General features: G+C 37.5%; 1 pseudogene; it reads left to right on the top strand.

Moving 5' to 3' along the window:
- Positions 1–554: 554 nt before the first annotated feature.
- On the top strand, positions 555–13222 carry LOC109557939 (developmentally-regulated GTP-binding protein 1 pseudogene; annotated as a pseudogene).
- The last annotated feature ends 7170 nt before the right edge of the window (positions 13223–20392 follow it).

Below are 20392 nucleotides of genomic sequence, written 5' to 3'. Positions count from 1 at the left end.
CCATTTTGCACATTTGTCAACTCTTATGTTGACAGTTTGGGATGTTGTATAAGATGGATGTTCTGTGTTAGAATAATCCTTTAAACCCTCCATAAACCATCCATATTCTCAGAATAAAGTAGACATCTTTAAAGTAGACACTTAAATCAGACATAATCTCCAAAAATATAGGTCACACATAGAAGATATTTGCCCATTCATGCTCCTATGTCTCCTGGTCACTCAAATTGACTCTGAGGCAAAATACTCTTACAGCTCAAGGATTCTCACCCTTGAGCAGACATTTTGATGGTAGCTGAAACACTAGTGACTGCAACAGGATAATTAATTGCCTGTAGGGGGAGGAGGAGAAGGGGACGACAGAGGATGAGATGGCTGGATGGCATCACCAACTCGATGGACATGAGTTTGAGTAAACTCCGGGAGTTGGTGATGGACAGGGAGGCCTGGCATGCTGCGATTCATGGGGTTGCAAAGTCAGATATGACAGAGCGACTGAACTGAACTGAACTGAACTGAACTTGCCATATTATCTAAGGAAATTCGAAGGACACATGGTAAAACTTAAGAGCAATAGGAAGGAAGTGCAGGTCTCACAACCTGACATGTTATTAGCTTTACGCCTCTTCTGGTATACTCATGTCTTGTGCCTATGGTGCAAGATCACCACTAGCCCACAGTGTAACCAGATCCCCTCCTCCTCCTCCAAATCAACTCCCAGTAGACCAAGATTTTACAAAAGTTTTTATTTATTTTTTTTTCAGCCATGCTGTGTGGCATGGGGTCAACCAGGGATCAAACCAGCATGCCTGCATTAGAAACACAGAGTCTGAACCCCTGGACTATCAAGGAAGTCCCCAGAAGTCTTCATTTTGAAAAGCTTCCTAGAATATCTTAATGGGCCACCAGGTTTGAGAAACGCTGATGTTATGGACAAATTTATAGTTGAACCTAGATTCTCACTTAACTCTTACTCATTTGTGTTTTCTTGGAACTAAAGAAATCATAATGTATAAGTTATTTTCTAAGACAAGACAAAATATCATTTCAATTTCTGTGAAATACTTTCACTAGAAAAAGAAAATTTTGCATCACTAAGAAATCCTTCTTAAGCACAATATATCTCAAATTTCAGACACCTGGTTCCTATAAATTATAATAGTTTCTCAGGGATATGGCTGGCAGATGCCACTTTTATGGAGTGAATCGTCAAGACTGGTACAGTATTCTCCTGAAAAGAATACTGAAATGTATAAAAATGAATGATAACAACCACAGAGCACATAGAAAAGAAAATTCTGCTCAATCACACCTAAACTAATGGAGAACAGAATCAGTGCAAAGAGTAAGGTTTGCCATTTCTTCCTTTTGTGTACACCAAACATTGTTAAAGTAATAATAGCAGTAATGCTATAACCACTGAGTCCTACACTATAGCCCCCACAATGCTTCTCACTAAGCACTGTACTTGCATTAGTCTATTTAATCTTCACAAAATCATGAGATAGGAATATTATCCCTCCTTCAGATATAAAGAATCCAGAATGCAAGACTGTTAAGTAACTTATCCAAGTCACACAGCTGCTGATAGAGCTGGGATGAGACCAAGGTCATCCTATTTCAAAACCCCAAAATTCACCCATTACTTTAACCTGCCACGGAGTGAGATGAAGGAGCACAGCAAAAGCAGAGAAGTGACAAGAAAGCTGAAAACATGGTCATGATTTCTCAATATACACTCAGAAATAACTACAAATTTGGCTTCCAAACTTGAGCTTCTCCCAACCCACAATTCAGGTAAATATGAACTACTCCCAGAGGAAAATGAACACAGCATTATGTTCTATTATTATGCTCATCTTCTAGTCCTTTGCACTTAAGAGAATATTATTAAGCTAAAATGTGGGGGGGGGGGGGTTTCCCTTTTTGAGGGGGAGTATTGTTTCTTTTGGGAGAAGGCAATGGCACCCCACTCCAGTACTCTTGCCTGGAAAATCCCATGGATGGAGGAGCCTGGTGGGCTGTAGTCCACGGGGTCGCACAGAGTCAGACACGACTGAAGCGACTTAGCAGCATTGTTTCTTTTACCATATCCATAACTGCCAGTAAGATGAAAATTTATTTTGTGCTTAATCAATAAAAAATAATGGCATTCAAGGGCTTCCCACCAAGTGAACAAAAGTCATTGGTAAAAATTATTTGTTAAGTCCAACTGAATGGGTTCCATACAAACGGGCAAACAGAAAGCAATGCAAGTCATCTTCTAACACATACCACTATATGAATGTGTCTTCATATACAAGAAAAAGGACATTTCACCAATTTGCCAAGTAGGGCATGAATTTTCACAACTACTCAAGTAAAACTTAGCCATATATGGATTATTCTTAGGAATAATTTTGTTTGAAAGTGATTTATGTCTCACCTAGCAATAAACAGTCAGTGCAGATCATCTGAATATAGCTTGCACTGTAAATTTTTGCTGAAAAGCTTTTCAAATCATTAGTAAAGACTTTTAAATATATATAGCTCTATTTTTTTGCTTCTGTTATTATATCTTCTGATTGGGAATTTGTCTTGTGAAAATTCACACAGCAAATACTTTAAGTTGTTTTATTAGATGTATTCCATAGAGACATTGTTTCCAGTAAATGGAATGTGTCTGCGTGCTAAGTCGCTTCAGACCTGTCTGACTCTGTGCAATCCTATGGACTGCCTCTGTGCAATCCTATGGTCTTCAGCCTGACATGGGGTTCTCCAGACAAGAATACTGGAGTGGGTTGCCATGCCCTCTTTCCAGGGATTTTCCCAACCCTACAATTGAAACCACGTTTCTTACATCTACTTGCATTGGCAGCTGGGTCCTTTACCTCTAGCACCACCTGAGAAACCCAAATGGTGTATTTAATATTACATTTGTGGTTTCAGTCACATTGGAGAAGGCAATGGCACCCCACTCCAGTGCTCTTGCCTGGAAAATCCTATGGACGGAGAAGCCTGGTAGGCTGCAGTCCATGGGGTCACTAAGAGTCGGACATGACTGAGCGACTTCACTTCACTCACTCACTTATCTATCACATATCTTTATTTTCTCCTGGATATTGTATGTTTATTTTCTGTGCTATCATTATTAAGAATTATTAATAACTGCCTAAATTCATTTTAGGTACAATTTAATAAGTCAAATTTAAATGTTTTGCAGATATCATAAAATTCCCTTATGACTCAGAGCTGCATGCTGGGTTCAATTATTTGACTGTATCTAGATGTGAGTCAAGAAAATAAAACCATATATTTTCTGGGAGTATGTTCTCAATTTTATAAGCCCTCCAATCTCCTCCTATTTTTAAGAACAAAGAAGAGGCACGAAGGGAGGTGTAAGAGCATTTGACCCAAATATCAGATGTGTAGAGACCTGTACCTACATTTTAGAAAGTAAAGAAGGGTGATGTTTTACCGTAAACACAGAAGTCCTGAAATACATCAATGCTGCAAAATCAGAGTGAGATGGCAGGGCCAAGGTGACAGGAAAACTACACGGTCTTAACAAACTTGTAAGAGGACATTATCTTTCTTTTAAAATGCTCAGTTTAAATTAGTTCCTCATAACCGCTGTAGAAAAAGCAGGAAATAATCTTTACTCTTCAAACAACTTGATAAAATCTTTAATCTGTAGGTAAGCAGAGTGTGCAGGTGTGTCAGGAACTCCACTTAAAAGAAGTAGACAAGAAGCAGAGCTACACAGCCCATCTAGACAGGGAAAAAAAAAAAATACCTAAAACTTTGCTTTGTGGAGCTGAATAATACAACGAGTTGTTATACCAATCAAATTACATAAGAAATAGCCAAATGTCTGTTTTGTGCTGTGTGGAGACAGACACTAACAATCAAAGCTAGGGAGTTTTAATGAGGAGACTTAATTAAGACACACATCATCTTACGAAAACATGAGTCTTTAATTCTGAGAAAAATCACTGCCAAACTCAGTTCAGCTGTGCTAATTAGCAAAGACTGGGAATTCAGAAAATCAGGCTGTTAGAAAAAGGTATGCTAAAGAGTGACTATAGAGTATTGGCCACAGAGTATATTGTCGGGGTTCTGATCCTACAACAGAAACCTGCAGATGTGGAAAGGGACAGGTCTTCAAATGATACTCGACCAGACCTTTCCACGAAGAGCAGAGTTCTATAAACAACCTGATACCTGGGAACCTCAAAACCAGAGACCAAGGTTTTGGTCTCATTACATTCTTTGGCTATCCTTTAAATTTTTGAATAGCTCAATTTAATTGAAAATAGTGTCTTCAATTGAGCTACATCTGTCTCCTTAGGGTTTTCATTTATTGCTTAATTCTTACTCTCTGAAATTATCCAGATGAAGTCTAACCCCATTTCTCATACAAAAATCTGTTTTCTCTTTCCTAACACAATAGGACTCCCTGCTGTTTCTACTGTCCCTCACATAATCCCACTTCAGACCTTACCACCATCTGGGTCAGTCTCTTCTGAAAAAGATCAGTTGCTGTTTTTCTTAAAACTGTGGTACCTCGAAGTGTAATCTGTTCAGTGTGTCTCCAGTCCTCTGGATTCTGCTGCTGCTGCTGCTGCTAAGTCGCTTCAGTCGTGTCCGACTCTGTGCGACCCCATAGACGGCAGCCTACCAGGCTCCCCCGTCCCTGGGATTCTTCAGGCAAGAACACTGGAGTGGGTTGCCATTTCCTTCTCCAATGCACGAAAGTGAAAAGTGAAAATGAAGACTCTCAGTAGTGTCTGACTCTTCGCAACCCCATGGACTGCAGCCTACCAGGCTCCTCTGTCCATGGGATTTTCCAGGCAAGAGTACTGGAGTGGGTTGCCATTGCCTTCTCCCCTCTGGATTCTAGAATTTTGTAATTGCTACCCAAGTTTGCATTAACATTTTGGTAGTTACAACACACTGTTCACTGATTTTGAACTTGTAATCAGCTAAAACACCTGTTTTTTTCTTATGACCAGCTATTGAGCCAGGTTCCTCTGTATTTCATACTCTACCAGCTGTTTATTAATTTAAGTTCAAATTTGTTTAATATTTATTGAACAAGTGATCAATGTACACTTGTTGAAAAATTAGAAAATCAGCAAGATGAGCAAGAACATAAATTAAGTATAAAGCATCACTTTACTCCAAACATTTGAAGAAAACTGCTGTCTACATTTTTTAAATACTTTCCCAAGTGCCTTTTTGTATACATACACATGCTGACTGTTGGGTATTTATGTGAATTTTTGTATACACACACAAAATGTAATTATTATATATAATGTATACTCTATGATATATAGTATTATTATTGTTCAGTCGCTCAGTCATGTTTGATTCTTTGTGACCCATGGACTGTAGCCTGCCAGGCTCCTCTGTCTATGGGATTTCCCAGGCAAGAACACTGGAGTGGGTTGCCATGTCCTTCTCCAATAAGATTATTATAGTATTACTATATATACTTTATATAATAATATATACTCTTTTGATCTACCCTTTTTTTTTCAATTGCACTTTGTAAATGTCTGTAAAATTTTAAAGATACATATTTTCCACCTACGTTTTTCTTTAAAAATGCCCTCACAATATTTCAGTTTTGGAGGTAATGTTGTTCCAGGTACTACGGCTATGTATAATAATAAACCACCTCAAACTGTAGTGACTTAAAACAACAGTATTCATTTTGTTCACAAATCTGCAATTTGGAAGTATTCAACAATTTGTCTGCTCTAGTTAGAATCAGCTGTAGTGACTCAAAGGCTGGAGGCTAGCATCATCTGAAATCTCATTCACTTAGATGATTAGTAGATACTGGCTGTTGGCAGCAATCTTACCTAGGGCTTTCTCATGGAACACCTACAGGTGACCTTGCCATGAGGTCTGGGCTTCATCCCAAGCTGAGTTTCAAGGGAGAAAAATCCCAAAGGAGAGAATCAGGTGGAAAGTCTTTTGCCTTTAAAAGTCATCCAGTTTCACTTTCATCATCTGTTACTCAGTGAAGGAGCCATAAAATATTGCCTAGTTTCAAGGGGAAGGAAAACGGTAACTGGGGAGTGACAAGGTTAAGGAAGAACATGTGGGACTGAAAATACTGTTGTAACTATCTTTGGAAATCAGTATTTCCACAGCCATAATTCATTTAACCTATTTAATACTATTTAAAATTTTCACCAATATAAAAACTGCTGCAAAACAATTCTCAAATAGACATTTGTGAGTATTTTTACAATTATATCCCTAAGATATTCTGAGACCAGTGCTTACAAAGTTTAAGCACATTTTTTAAGGCTTTTGATAGATATTGGCAAAATGCGACTCAGGAACATGAATGGCAATTTAGACCTTAATTATTAGTGTATTAAAGGAAAAGCCCATTTCTTAACTCAAGCTTAAACCCTGGGAATTATCAAATTTCACAATACTAGCCAGTTCTATATTATTGTTATTTAAATTTGAGTTTCTTTGATTACATTTGAACATTTTATATGTCTACTGGTTATTTGTATTTCTTCTTAGAAATTGCTTTTTTCTTGCCCTTTGATCACTTTTCTTTTGATCTCTCTCTTTGAAGTTTGTGTTAGAGAATTTTATGTATTAACATTAAACCCTGTCAAATATATTGCAATGCTTTTCCTGATTTGTTATTTGCCTATTTCACTCTATGTAAAGTTCTTAAACTTTCCTGTTTGCAAAAGAATACTCAGCTATATGTATACATATAGCTGACTCACTTCATTGTACAGCAGAAACTAACACAACATAGTAAAGCAATTATGTCGTTGCTGCTTAGTTGCTAAGTCGTGTCCAACTCTTTAGCGATACCATGGACTGTAGCCAGCCAGGCTCCTCTGTCCATGGAATTCTCCAGGCAAGAATACTAGAGTGGGTTGCCATTCCCTTCTCCAGGGGATCTTTCCGACCCAGAGATCAAACCCGAGTCTTCTATGACAAGTCTTCTTTACCACTTACCCACCAGGTAAGCCTCTCTTAAAGACCTACACCTACATAAAAATTAACCTATATTTTCTTCTAATATTTTAAGATTTAATTTTTATATAAAGTCCTTAATATGAAATTTTGGTTTATGAAAAGAAGACTACATTTTTTTCTAAATAATTATCTCTTTTCTCAAATGCTGTTTAAAAATTCATCATCTATCAATTATTTATGTATTATTTATCATACACCAAATATATATTTTTTAAATTTTCTTTATGATTCCATTTATCTGTCATTTCCAATTTATATCAAGCTATACTACCCATTTATCAATGAATTTTTACTACACTATTCTATATACTGCTGCTTTATGGACAATGATATATAAACTTTTTTGTTTCTTTAGCTCATTTGAGAATTTGATGGACTGTTTAGATTCTCTACTTAGAGAAATGTACATATATGCATACACAAAATTGTTTTCATTCAATTTCCTACAATTACCCATCTCTGACATCCATATAAGGTGTCTTCATCTTTGCCAATATCACATGAATTTAACTCTAAATCTTTTTATTTTTTAGACAGTTATTTTGATTGAGTTCTCTTTTACATTTCATTTCATTATATTTGTTTGTTGATAACATATAAGAAAGCTGTTGACTTTGTTAATCCTTTTCATCCAGAATTCTTTTTTGAATTCTTTCAAGTCTATTTGTTTCATAAAATTTTTATGTATTCTATATAGGCTTCCCTGGTGGCTCAGATGGTAAAGAATCTGCTGCAACACCAGTCAGAATGGCTGCGATCCAAAAGTCTACAAATAATAAATGCTGGAGAGGGTGTGGAGAAAAGGGAACCCTCTTACACTGTTGGTGGGAATGCAAACTAGTACAGCCACTATGGAGAACAGTGTGGAGATTCCTTAAAAAACTGGAAATAGAACTGCCTTATGATCCAGCAACCCCACTGCTGGGCATACACACTGAGGAAACCAGAAGGGAAAGAGACACGTGTACCCCAATGTTCATCGCAGCACTGTTTATAATAGCCAAGACATGGAAGCAACCTAGATGTCCATCAGCAGATGAATGGATAAGAAAGCTGTGGTACATATACACAATGGAGTATTACTCAGCCATTAAAAAGAATACATTTGAATCAGTTCTAATGAGGTGGATGAAACTGGAGCCTATTATACAGAGTGAAGTAAGCCAGAAGGAAAAACATAAATACAGTATTCTAACGCATATATATGGAATTTAGAAAGATGGTAACAATAACCCTGTGTACGAGACAGCAAAAGAGACACTGATGTATAGAACAGTCTTATGGACTCTGTGGGAGAGGGAGAGGGTGGGAAGATTTGGGAGAATGACATTGTAACATGTAAAATATCATGTAAGAAACTAGTTGCCAGTCCAGGTTCGATCCACGATACTGGATGCTTGGGGCTAGTGCACTGGGACGACCCAGAGGGATGGTATGGGGAGGGAGGAGGGAGGAGGGTTCAGGATGGGGAACACATGTATACCTGTGGTGGATTCATTTTGATATTTGTCAAAACTAATACAATTATGTAAAGTTTAAAAATAAAATAAAATTTAAAAAATAAAAAAATAATAAAAAAAAAAGAATCTGCTGCAGTGCAGGAGACCCAGGTTCATTCCCTGGTTAGGGAGGAGAGGGGAATGGCCACCCACTCCAGTATTCTTGCCTGGAGAATTCCATGGATGAAGATACTGCTGAGCTATAAAGTCCATGGGGTCACAAAGAGTCAGATATGACTGAGAGATGAACACTTTCACTAGACAATCAAACCATCTTCACTGAATATAATATGTCCTTCTCTTTCACAGCATTTAAATATGATATATATCATGTCAGAATATTTACAATATACATCTTGGTTATAATATCTAGAACAAGGCTTCATAATAATAGATATAATATACTTTTATTTTACTTCTATTATTTTTTTCCATTTTTTTAACGCATGAGTTAATAAGAATGCAACGAAACTTTCACCTGGTTACATGTGCAAGATAAAAATCCTTTACTATGTTCAATTTCCTTCTGTTTTTCATAAGTTTTTCTTCTATTCCCAGTTTATTAAACATAAGTGCCTTTTTAGAGTTTTACTGAGATATAATTCACTTACCATTAAATTCATCTTTTTAAAGTATAAAATTTAGTGGATTTTAGTATGTGCTCAGTTTCTCAGTTGTGTCTGACTCTTTGCAGCCCCATGGACTAGAGTCCACCAGGCTCCTCTGCCCATGGAATTTTCCAGGCAAGAATACTGGAGAGGGTTGCCATTTCCAATCCCGGGGAATCTTTCTTACCCAGGGATCAAACCCACATCTCCTGCATTGCAGGCGGATTCTAGCACCACCTGGGAAGCCTGGATTTTAGTATAGTCAGAAAATTATGCAACCATTACCATTATCCAATTCCAAAACATTTTGTCACTCCAAAAGGAAATCATTTGTTTCATTTGCTAATAGTCACTCACCATTTCCTGCTTCCCCTAGGCCCTGGTAACCACTAACTTACTTTTAGTTTCTATAAATTTGCCACTTCTGGACATCTCATATAAACACTTTATTAGTGAATTCTGCCTATTATTTCAACTCTTCATGTATGGATGTGAGAGTTGGACTGTGAAGAAGGCTGAGTGCCGAAGAATTGATGCTTTTGACCTGTGATGTTGGAGAAGACTCTTGAGAGTCCCTTGGATTGCAAGGAGATCCAACCAGTCCATTCTGAAGGAGATCAGCCCTGGGATCTCTTTGGAAGGAATGATGCTAAAGCTGAAACTTCAGTACTTTGGCCACCTAATGCAAAGAGTTGACTCATTGGAAAAGACTCTGATGCTGGGAGGGATTGGGGGCAGGAGGAGAAGGGGATGACAGAGGATGAGATGGCTGGATGGCATCACTGACTCGATGGACGTGAGTCTGAGTGAACTCCGGGAGTTGGTGATGGACAGGGAGGCCTGGCGTGCTGTGATTCACGGGGTTGCAAAGAGTCGGACACGACTGAGCGACTGAACTGAACTGAACTGAATTGAAAGATTTTTCTGAATCCTGATTCTACTCCAGATCATATTAGCTATTAATTTTGTACTTCCAGATAAATGTTGGTCAATTTTACATATATGCCTCTGCATCTTAAGTCATTAATAAATTTCATAGAAATGTGTCGATTACTTATGCAACTTCTATGTAGACGTCTCCTGTTACTTTGGTATTAATATAAAAAGCTAAAAATTTACTCATCTTTAGAATCATCTTGTCTGCACATCTCAGTTTTGCCTAAAAAAAACTGTTAAGTGATTAGGTTAAAACATAATACCTTGTTTCTCCTGTATCAATCAAACTTTGCCAAATGCTGAACTTAGTTTTGGAAGCAAAGTTTATTCTAACTCACTACATACTACTCCTAATCAATGAACCTTGTTCTGTATGTGAATAAATTATCTCTTTCATAATGAAAGCCAGACTCTTTTCTAGTATTAACTACAAACTTTAATGACCCATGATTTTCAGAACAAAACTATTAAAAAATCAAAGTGTCACAGCTTTTCCTTACTTTACATTCTATGACTTTTCCCTTTTCCATTATCTGAAAAATCACAGGCAATGTGGCAATTACTAAATCTCCACTTTAGTGTCTGCTTTGTAAACTCCACAGCTTAGATAGATAAATGGTGAAAGGGGAAACAGCATAATCCACATCAATCTGCCAAGATGCTAGTGATTCTTGACCCACAGTTTATGAAATGTTCTACACTGAATGTTAACAGATAATTCAATATATCATTTCTCCCTGGAACATTTGATCACTATAAATTATAATGAAAGATGAAGAGTCAAAGACTCCGACATACACAGCAGTGGCATAGAGAAGGGCCAAAGAATGGTCCCATAGAGCACTTCAGATTTTCATGCCCCTCCTCACCAACAAGGTCTGATACCTGCTTCTGGGGCTAGGCTGGACCTGCCACCAGTGTGATAAAGGTGGTAAGGCAGGTATGGATGCTGCTCTGTCCATGCAAGCTCCTTTCCTAGCCCAATTCTTCCCACCCCTTGGGCTGTCAACTGCAACCTCACTTTTGGACAGACTTGACTTTCCACCAGAGTACAGCCTCAATCTCAGAAGACATCCATCTCCTGGAATCAATCTCTTTCTAATTCCTTCTTGTAAAAGCACTTGACCTCACAGCCCACCAGAATTTTGGCCTTGTGCAGATGTGTGTATACGTATATGTATCCTGTAGAACCAAAACGAAATGGAGTCACTTATGTCGGAGACAAAATGGAGTTGGTTAATGTAGGCACATGAAAGAAAAATTAAATGTAACTTAACCTAACATTAGTTACAGGAAATTGACAGCTCTTCTCAGAAATTAGCAGAGTCCCCCAGCCAATCCACAAATGCCAAGTGTGCTCACACCGTCTTTGGACCTGGTTGGTCCTGACTCAGCAACCTTTACCCGAAAAAGGAAGAAGCCACCAGGTCTCCGCTGAAAAAGACAATACCTTCTGCATTTACTCCATAAAAACCCTTTGGTTCTTAGAAGTCATTTGTATTATTTTATTTTCTTCTGGCTTTATTTAAATTTCCTTTGGAATATCAATGTCTTTGTTACTGGTTTCTAAGAACTCATTTATGACAAAGGACGTTAACCATTTGTCATGTAGTGCAAATGAAATATCATGTTTTATTGGCATCAATTTACTATGGTGGTCTGTATTTTTGTTATGTATTAAAATATCATTATGTAGTGATTAAAAAAACAAAACAAAAAACTGCAGTCAGTAAGCAACAGGAAACGTTGCCAGGTGCCTTGAGTTTCCCGGTTTTGCAGGCCCTAAGCCTTGAAAATAAATTCATCTTTCTGCTTTGTTTTATTCAGTGTGCAGAATTTGGTTTTGGACAATACATACCTGTGCACCCATAAGAGCCAGAAGTCCATACTGAATGACACAGCCCATGCCCTAAAAAAGAAATGACAGAAAACCTTCTTCAAAAAACGGGGAACGGAAAGTTTGTCTACACCCGGCCGCACTGTGTTGTCGTGGAGAGTTACTGAGTGTCACACTGAACTTTCGGGAGAAGTAGCAGGTATCGCGCCTGCGCACAGCAGTAGCTCCTGCTGGCGGTGGCAGGTCCGCTGACAGATGTGTGACAGAAGCAGTCTGTGTGGAGGCCCCTGCACCCCAGGGAAATCGCCACCATTAGCAGCATCTTAGCCGACACCTCTGGGATCGAAGCCGAGATGGCTCAGACTAAAAGTACCAAACCACTGCTTAGAGCTGCTTAAGGCTCTCTCTGTTAAGCTTCACAGAAAACTCGTTTCTCCAAAAGGTGGTGGTGGTGTGAGCCAGGTTTTGGTGTGGCCAAGAGAGGTGATGCTCCAATTGAGTTAGTGGGCTTTCTAACTATGGGGAAGTCCAAGCAGTTCAGTAGCTTGGCCAAAGTATATTCCGAAATGGCAGCCGGGATTCACTCCTCTGACCACTGTGTCATCAGACACAAAGGAACCAAGATCCAGCTCCTGGATCCCTCAGATATCATTGAAAGTGTCAAGGATGGAAAAGGTAGAGAGGCCATCAAGTCATTGCAGTGGCCCGAATGTGTCACTTGACCCTGATTGTTCTGGGTGCTCTGAAACCTTTGAGACATAAGAATATAATTGAAAATGAGCTGGACGCCTTTGGCATTCGCTTGAACAGCAAACCCTTTAATATTGGCTTTCAGAAGATGGATAAAGGAAGCATTACTCTGAAGGCCACTTGCTGCCAGAGTGAGCTGGATGCTGAAATTGTAAAGAGCATTCTAGCTGAGTACAAAGTTCGTAATGCTGACGTGACCATAGCAATACCACAGGGAATTACTTCACTGATGAGGTGGAAAGAAGCAATTTATATCCTCTGTAACTGTGTGTTAGTTAAAGAAGATTGATCAGATCTCCACTGAGATATTGTATATCATCTATAAGAAGTCTCACTGTACCCACCTCTGCCCATCACTGGGATTTTGATAAATTGTTGGAAAAGATCTGGTAGTATCTGAAATTTGTGAGGACTTAGATTAAACCCAAAGGCCAGTTCCCAGATTAAACATACCCAGTTCAATGTTACCTTACCCAGGACAACAATGAGGATTACTGCTGAAAATTAATGAAAATATTATCAAAGAATTTAAATATGTTCCAGTCTGTGGTTTCTCTGTGAAAGACACACATGAAAATAGTTAATGGTTGGGGAATAAGAATGTCATTCAGACATGTAAACCTTCTCTTTCCCCATCTTCCATGCCAACCACTACAGCCTTCCCCATGACTAAGAAAACTACCCCAAACCCATTCTGTATTTGGATCAGGATTCATAGGAGGGAGATGGATGCACCCAAACTGGAACTTCATTTATTTTCATGTCATCTTGTACTTGGAACTGCATGAAGGGCCAGGTTTAAAAATATATATATTCATTAAGATTTATTTATTATTTATCTATTTGACAATTTATAATTAAGATGGTCATAGGATCATAAACATTTTTGAAATCTTGTTCAGGGCATGAGTATGCAAATCTGCAAATATGTAAACAAGGACACCTTAACTGAGGTGAGGCTAATGAATATTTAATAAATTCTTGAGCGACGTAACCTTTCAGTGATGATGCTATCTCTGATTTTCATGCTTGCATATAAGACACATCAGTAATTACTTATTTAAACTTTCACCTGTCATCATTTAATTAGTGGAAATAAAGACAAACCTGAATATATTATACTATTGAAAAAATGACAAAATATTATAAATACCAAAGAGAAAAAAATTGTGAGAGCTCATTTAAGACCACTTCTGTTGTTTTATAAATATCTGTATTTACAGAGATATATTAAGATAAATATCAGCTTTATGGCAACCCAGATATTTCTGTTGACTTATGAATATGATTGATTAGAACTGCTACAAAACAGAAGAAAAGGTAAATCCTTAAAATATTCAATTTTGGAATGTGTCCATGACCTTTTGTGCCTTGTGCCAATGTGATGAATTATTCATAGAACACTGATAACACTGTGACACATAAGTCTTATACACAAGGAATCACTGAACTGGGAAATGGAAGATTGTAATTCTCATTTTGGCTCTGTCATTACCTTTTGACCTTAGCCAATTCATTCATTCATTCAACAAAATCTTAGGAAATTTCTCCCATGTGCTATGCACTATACCAAGGAATGGGATGTAGCAATTAACAAAATGTCCCCAAACTCATAAAACTTACAATACAGTCATTTAACTTCTATTCATTTACTTTCTAGTCAAGACACATGATTTTTTTTAGTCTCAAGTGCTTTCATTTTTAAATGAAAGAATTGGGTATTTATAATATCCTATCCTGAGTCCTCATCAATAAAACACATGTTTTCATATGTACTTCATAGTAATTATAGGTTGTCCTGTTGCAAAGTTCTTATGTGACCACCAGCAACTGTTTCTTGAGCCAACTGGCATTCTGTTATATGTCAGATGCTATCAGAGTACTCACTAAACAATGCACATGTCCATTTCATCACCTTGAACTAACTCAGAGCATTCCAACCAGTGTGAATGGGCTGTGGGAGTGGGAGATGACCGTAGTTCCCTCTAGTTTTAGGGTAGTCTGATAAGGATATGATAGGTTAGAGTACCTGGCTTGTGATCTCCTAAAGGAAACAACCTCATATATCTCCTTTATTGTATTGTATACGTATTTCATTTTATAGGTATACCATGATGTGAAAGAAATTGGAAAGTATTACTCTACGCAACCAATTTACAAAATAAAAATGCAAATATTACAAAGTATTAAAGAAAAAAGCAAATTATAAGAGCAGAAGAAAATTAGGAAATAGTTACTGTCAAGTTCTAAACCTCTTTTAGAGCACCAAAACTAATTTAATATTATCTGCATAAAATTGGAACCAACAGATATTAGACTATTTCAGAGAATACAAAACTATACATGATTATGCCATCAAATCTAAAGTGAAGGAATAAGTAGCATCTTTTGTCAGAAGTCTCAAGCTATAAATTAATCATTTCAGTTTATGAAGCGATGTCCCCTTCCCCTTTTTATGATACGTTTATAAATAATCATTCTCTAAAAGGGTTATAAATAGCCTCTATGTTTGTAAAGTTGAAAAATATACATTACCAAACCTAAATTCCACTGATTACATCCCTTTCATCCTAAAGGATAATTATTTTTAAAGCTTTCTTGTTCTGACTTAAATATAAATAAATAAATTGGATCAGAGCCCTGATTTATTTAAGAACTCCTGTTGATCCTACCTACCATCCCTCGAGTTTCTCAAATCTGCCCACCTGCACATTTACATAGCCACTACCTTAAGTCTGTCTTTTATGTCTATCATCCAGTCCACCTCCCCATTGTTTCCAGAATGCTTCCCTGTACTCTTCAAAGTGTTTTGAAGGATCCATTTTGTCTATAGAAATGGCTTTCACTGAAGGATAAATATGCAAGCTACTATAGCCTTAAAACTGTTTTAGGGAGGGATTTGTATGTTTTTCAAGTAGATTTTATTTAAGAATTAATGACACTGGTCAGCTGACTAAAGTCAAAGTTCTTTGATATGGCACCCAAAGTCCTTCTCGATATGCCCTCAGCATTTCTCTTTAGTCTTTTCTTTTACTGTCCATATTGGAAATGGATAGTAAACTGTCTGCATGCATGCATGCATGCTCAGTCACTTCAGTCCTGTCCGACTCTTTGTAACTCTATGGCCTATAGCTCACTAGGCTCCTCTGTCCATGGAATTCTCCAGGAAGAATATTGGATTGAGTTGCCATGCCCTTCTGCAGGGGATCTTCCAGACCCAGGGATTGAACCCACGTCTCCTGCAGACGTGGAATCTTTACCCAGTGAGCTACCTGGGAAGCCCAATGTGGTCTACGTGTGTGCTAAGTACATACCAAGTCACTTTAGTCGTGTCAGACTCTTTGTGACCCTGTGGACTGAAGCCTCCCAGGCTCCTCTATCCATGGGATTCTCAGGCAAGAATACTGGAGTGGGTTGCCATTCCCTCCTCCAGGGGGCCTTCCTGACCCAGGTATCAAACCCAGGTCTCATGTCTCCTGCACTGGCAGGCAGGTTCTTTACCACTAGTGCCACCTGGGAAGCCCCAACACTGTTTACAGTTCCCCCCAAATATTGGTGCATCAAATGCTGGTGTATATAAACATTCCTTTCCTTTGCTTATGATATCCTCCACCTGCACTTGTCACATCCTTCAAGCACACTTTTCTGATCTTCACAGATAAAATTAATCACTCTACTCCCTCCATGTTTTACATCTGCTGCTCTTACAACACAGAGATAAAAGTGTGCTTCTGTCCACCTTATCTGCTAAATAGGATCTGTCTGAGTACAGACAGTGTGGATTGTGTCTTATTCAACCAGTGTAAGCCCAAGCATATTAAGTACACAGTAGTTATAAATTAAAGGAAAATCTTTCCTACGAAGTTTTTCATAATATTCATTGAACCTTTAGAAGCCAAATTATAGTTGAGGAGCCTTGAAAGATAATATGATGTCAGCCTTGAAAAAATATTTTCAACTCCTTACAAAATTAAAAACAGTTTAGTTCTGTGTAGTGAAGAAAAGGTTTGATGTTACAATGCCTATATTCAAAAGTCCTTATTCATTTCAGTAATGACTATGAACTGGGCAGTGTGCTAGGTACTGAGATTGAAAGATGAATAAGAAAGGATCACTAGAACCTTCAGTTCAAAATTATATCTGATTATCTATACTAGTTTCTGGAAGGAAATGAATGTGAACTGGTATTTTTCAATATTTAGTTACTATTATATCTTGCCTTTGTTTCACAAAATAGACTCACCCTGCAGTCACATGGCATATGCTTTAAGATTCTGAGAAAAATTATTTTAGACCTAAACTCTATACCTAGCCATAACAGAGAAGCCATCCCGAAATGGAGTTCCCAGCACTGCTAGTTTACATCATCTTTTTAAAAAGAAAGCAGTTTAAAGAGAGATTCTCATTCTCAATGTGTTCCAGGTAAAACAAGTGTCAGTATTTCTTCTGAATGCACTAACATGGGTCATATGCCACTTTCTGAATCGATCACTCTGGCCAAGAGAATAAAATGGTTAATGGGCCAGACTTAGGTTATATCTATGTGCCTGGAAAAAGAGTAGTAAGGGTAAGATGTCAATCGCATCTGAACCAGATTGAGAGTGGGCTCTTCCAAATATAATCAACTCAATGATATAAAAAGAAAGAGAAAAAGATGCTGAAAATCAAACAACACAAGTCTGTTATAGAGTAAGAAGAAAGAAAACCTCAAAATCATATGAATGTATGCTCTGCCTTCAGCATTATTCCTCACTAAGAATGTGAAAACTGTTGTGGTTCCAGGTACAGTAGATAGGGAAAAGAATGTCTTGCTACAATTATAAAAACAGGTGTGACCTCACCAACTTCAGGGAAATGCCTGGAAACTCCCAGGCATCCATGAGCCACATGTTGAAAGCCACTGCCATGGATAATGCTTCTTAAATTTTGATGTCTTACATTAATCTCTTGGGAATTCTGTGTAGATTGTGATTTGGTTGGTCTTGGATAGAACCTAAGATTCTTCATTTCTAACAAGCTTCCAGGCAATGTTAATGCTGCTGGTCCATGAATCATTTTTTGAGTAGCAAAATTTAAGCAATAAGGACATAATCAATTCTCTTGAATCCAGAGTCAGAGAATTCATGACTGGTTTACCCTGTTGTTGTTCTCTGTATATCTATTATTCTCTTTCTCTACACTGCCATCACAATGTCAATTTTGTTTTAAGACTGATTTCACTCTTTAATTATGGGATGTCTTGTAAGAAACATCTGAGCTTTATACTTCACTCATTGATGTCCAGCTGGTAAAAGTACTTCCAACCCAAAGACTTCAGTGCATGCTTCTGAACCTCTTAAACTAATTTCTGTAGCCAGAAAAATGCCATGTGTGATTGGCTCAGAGTTTGATTGGCTCAGAGCTGGGATCTATGAGTCATTCACTGTGTTGGGGGTAGATGGTTTATTCTAATTAATTGAAAAGCTAAATGGTGAGGTATAACATTGACCAACAAATTTTAATTAAATTAGCATAAAAAAATAAAAGGGTGAATTATATGATATAAACATTGCTTTGCTTCAGTCACTCAGTCGTGTCCAACTCTTTGCAACCCCTTGGACTGCAGCACGCCAGGCCTCCCTGACCATCACCAGCTCCTGAAGCCTGTTCAGACTCATGTCCATCAAGTGGTGATGCCATCCAACCATCTCATCTTCTGTCATCTCCTTCTCTTCCCGCCTTCAATCTTTCCCAGCATCAGGGTCTTTTCAAATAAGTTAGTTCTTTACATCAGGTGGCCAAAGTATTGGAGTTTCAGCTTCAGCATCAGTCCTTCCAATGAATAATCAGGATTGGTTTCTTTTAGGATTGACTGGTTTGATCTCCTTACTGTCTGAGGGACTCTCAAGAGTCTTCTCTAATACCGCAATTCAAAAGCATCAATTCTTCGGTGCTCAGCTTTCTTTATACTTCAACTCTCACATCCATACATGACTACTGGAAAAACCATAGCTTTTACTAGATGGACCTTTGTTGGCAAAGTAATGCCTCTGCTTTTTAATATGCTGTCTAGGTTGGTCATAACTTTTCTTTCAAGGAGGGGATATGAAAAATAAATGTGGAAATTACAACACCAAAAAAGAAGGAATAGGAAGAATGAAAAAAATGACAGTGTTAAGTAAATAGATAATAATTAATTTCTATTAATAATTAAAGTGCTGGAAATGGAGCAATGATTAAAATAATGGAGTTAGAACTTTTTCTAATGTTTAAGAACAGAGGGGTCTCCTGTAGGCAGATTCTTTACCATCTGAGCCACAAAGGAAGCCTTAAAATACAACCATTAATCAAAAAATCAACAAAAGAGGGGAAATAACAAAAAACAAAAAGAGATGAGTGAGATTTACTTATTATAACCACAGACTTTTACATTATATTAAAATATTTTACATGACAGAAACTTTGAAATATGAAGCAACAGGAAACATGAAAAGAATAAAATGAAAATGTATGACCAGTATCATTGTTATGAACATATATTTGTAGACACACATATAGTCATGAACATGTAGATGTGCAAATATATATAGTTATAAAATACATGTGTAAAATGTTTCAGAAATGAGACATAAACACAAAGTAATAAGTGGGTTGAAGCTGCAGGGATTCTGCAAGGTGAGAATAGCTCACAGAATTCCCATGGGACTACAAGAAAATTGAAATGTTCCACAATATCAGGTAGCCAGAGTTAACAAAAAGATGAGGGGAAAGCCTGCTGGAACTTGAGTTTGAACCTTTAAAAGATGTCACAGACTTTTTTACAAAGAGCCACAGGGTAAATATCTTCAGCTTTGTGGGTCTTCTGTTTCTGAACAAGTCTTTAAAAATATAAAAATATATTTTTAGCTCAAAAGCCATGCAAAACTGAAAGTGACCCACCAGCAGTAGTTTCTGATCCTGTTTCATAAGAAGTTGTGAGCATAGATGAGGTGAGAGGATGGAGATGCAGCCATCTGACCAGATACTAAGCCAAGTTGCCCTTGTCCTGGAGGATAAATCTGTAATAATCACAGTATCTCTGTCACACCACTTCTAATTTCCCATCTCTCCTCTCCTCCTTTTCCTCATCCTCTCACCCCTTCTCCCTTTCTTTCAAGAGGTTCCCAATTTTCCTTTGGCTAAAAAAACCCAATTAAAATTATTTGCCTTCTAAAATTTAATATTAAACAAAAATTTAAAAAAAAATTACTTGCTTTCTCAGACTCCCTTGGAGGTCAAATAATCACATACGTTATTAGTGGCCAAGAAGGTAAAAGCAAAGTACTTAATGGAATTTCCAGAAATTTTAGAAGGTATAATTATAGCTGACATTCTACACAGGCATTTGCTTTTTTCACTTTCCCTTTCATCCTCAATATCACAAATGCATGTGGGTACAGGAGCCCTCTGGAGTGTTTGAGGAGGAAAATCACAAGGTAACAACAGGGAAACAGATTTGAAAGAAGCTTATACATCTATGATATCATGGATAGCTTATATCTTTTGTGAGAAAAAAAAAAAGATCTTTATTTGATGAAACCATTGCATCTGGTATGATCCATTGATGTTTTCTCTACCACTGACTCCATTACAGAACCAAAAGCAATAACTGATGCACCATTGCAGTGTCATAAAGAGGACTGAAACATTCTTATGAGACATAAGTAGGCTCTAGTCTGAAGCAAAGATCCAGTAAAAGTAATAACAATTTTCTAAATCCTCCAAAGGAAAAGCGC

The sequence above is a fragment of the Bos indicus genome, chromosome 4 (genome assembly GCF_029378745.1).
Source record: "Bos indicus isolate NIAB-ARS_2022 breed Sahiwal x Tharparkar chromosome 4, NIAB-ARS_B.indTharparkar_mat_pri_1.0, whole genome shotgun sequence".
NCBI classification, from domain to species: Eukaryota; Metazoa; Chordata; class Mammalia; order Artiodactyla; family Bovidae; genus Bos; species Bos indicus.
This window is presented reverse-complemented; position numbering and strand designations above follow the sequence as displayed.